The sequence below is a fragment of the Rattus norvegicus genome, chromosome X, assembly GCF_021556685.1.
Source record: "Rattus norvegicus strain SHRSP/BbbUtx chromosome X, alternate assembly SHRSP_T2T, whole genome shotgun sequence".
In the NCBI taxonomy this organism is placed as follows: domain Eukaryota; kingdom Metazoa; phylum Chordata; class Mammalia; order Rodentia; family Muridae; genus Rattus; species Rattus norvegicus.
This window is the reverse complement of record NC_141554.1, coordinates 82615121-82617241: the sequence shown is the minus strand read 5'-3', so window position 1 is coordinate 82617241 and position 2121 is coordinate 82615121. Positions and strand designations below refer to the sequence as shown.

The following is a 2121-nucleotide window of genomic DNA, read 5'->3' as shown; positions in this document are numbered from 1 at the left end:
TAACTTTCATTATCATTACATAATATATTGACTATAACTCTTAATATTTCTAAAAGTAATTTACTATATTTTCACTACAGGAAAGATAAATATTTGAGATCATAAGTTGGTTCTAATTTGAGCAACATACAACATACACATTCACCAAGGTAACATATGTAATACTCAAGTTTTTCCATAGAGATTCATAATATTAATTTAAAAATTAAAAACACTAGAATATGCTAATAAAAACAAGAAAATACTATCACAGGATAAATAACATCAGTGAAAATAGAGGTTAAATGGTGGAAAGTTATGTATATATGCTTTTTAAAACATATTATTGTTTATTTAATTTGTGTTGCATGTGTCTTCTTGCTTGATTTTTCCACCACATGCATTCAGGAAACCACGGAGGTCAGAGGATGGTATGAGAACCCCTGGTCCTGAGGTTACAAATGTTAGTGAGCTGGGAAATGAAACCCGATCCTCTGGAAGAACGCATAGATACATATTTGACATTTCTCCAACCCTTACTTGTGTCATTTTAAGCACATTGCAAGTAGTAGGTAATGAGTATTTGTCTAATATTAAACATAAAAGTAAAATAAATTGTTATAATATTTGATCATGTAATAAAATAATGTGTTTATCAAGGCTTCGAGAAGAGGAAGCGTTTTAGCTTTCATGTGCATTCTTATGCTAAAAGGACAAATAATAAGCTTTATTCTTTTAGATTTCTATGTTATAAAAATAAAACATAAAGCACCACTTAGAGATATGCTTTCCTTTTTTAAGAACTGAATGCTTACCTTATACAAAATCATGGCAATCTCTTCTAAGAAGTTTCCTTGAAAAGACAAGGAACTAACTTGCACCTTGAATGTATAAAATATAGATATCATTTTTCTGCTTTACACAATAAGCAATAAGTGATTATTTAAGACATATTTAATTGAGTAGATTTGAAAATCGTGCAGTTTTCACTCAGTTTCAAATTATTCTTTCTCTTTATAATCCAAATTCTAACGGTTCCATCTTGTGGTGAAAATCAGAATAGGTTCTGTGCATTTTGTGGTTTTATTTATTTTATTGTCTTTTTTTGCTTATAAAATATACAGTAAAAGAGTTAAGAATTTTTCTTCTTCCATAGGTGGCTGAAATAGTTTCTTTATCCCATGAAATCTATAACTAACAGGGGCAAAGTTAAGTAATTTTGTAAAGTATGGATATATGAACAGAGAGGTTTAGTCAAGGGGTATATATTTGGACTATAACAAATATTAGAAGCAGACCTGGAAAACTCAGACATCCTCGATCCACCGTAGTTTATTTTCTCACTGAATGCTTCCGGCTGGGGACTGGTGCAGAAACAGGTCCTGCCACACCAAGCCACATCTTACATGAGCACCTGGGCTTTGCTCCGTCTCCCTGCACCATTGATCAGGATATGCTCTGGGAACTGGGGGCTCAGGCTTCAAGAGAAGCCAGCATTGCTCTTCCCAGGAATGGTTGCCACTGCTGTGCAGGTGGCAGGCAGGAAGGGACTACCCTGCTCTGCTTTCCCTGAATGAGAGTCAGCTCGAAGAACAGTGCGTAAAAGGATATGGTCCAGGGGGCCTGGCCACCAACAAAACCAGCAACTGTGTAGTGCTCAAACACGTATCCTCTGGCACTGTGGTCAATTGCCACCAAACATGGTCTGTGGATCAAAACAGATAGCTCGGAAAATCCTCCAGGAGAAAGTGAATGTTTTCTACAATGGTGAAAACAGCCCTGTTCACAAAGAGAAGCTCGAGGGTGAGAGGAGAAAGCGAGAGAAGAAGAAAAGAGCAAAGGAGACTCTAGAAAAGAAGACGTTATTGAAAGAACTATGGGAACCAAGTCAAAACATCACTGAGGAAAAGGCTGATGCATACCAAAAGACTTCCAGGAATAATGGTGACAACGCCTGGCTACAGCACCGAAACATCTAAAGAGAACATTCTGGAGCTCGGCAATGTGGTGTACACCTGCAATCTGAGCACTTGGGAGAGATAAGACAGGAGGATTGTTGCAAGGTTCCGAACAACCTCATCTACATAGCTAGTTCTATGGCAGCCTTTCCTACGCGGTGAGACTGTCTTAAAATAAGTCGGA

At 36.9% G+C, this 2121-nt stretch overlaps 1 pseudogene; it reads left to right on the top strand.

Annotated features, from left to right (window-relative positions):
- The first annotated feature begins 1385 nt into the window (after positions 1-1385).
- On the top strand, positions 1386-1921 carry Mtrfr-ps2 (mitochondrial translation release factor in rescue, pseudogene 2; annotated as a pseudogene).
- The last annotated feature ends 200 nt before the right edge of the window (positions 1922-2121 follow it).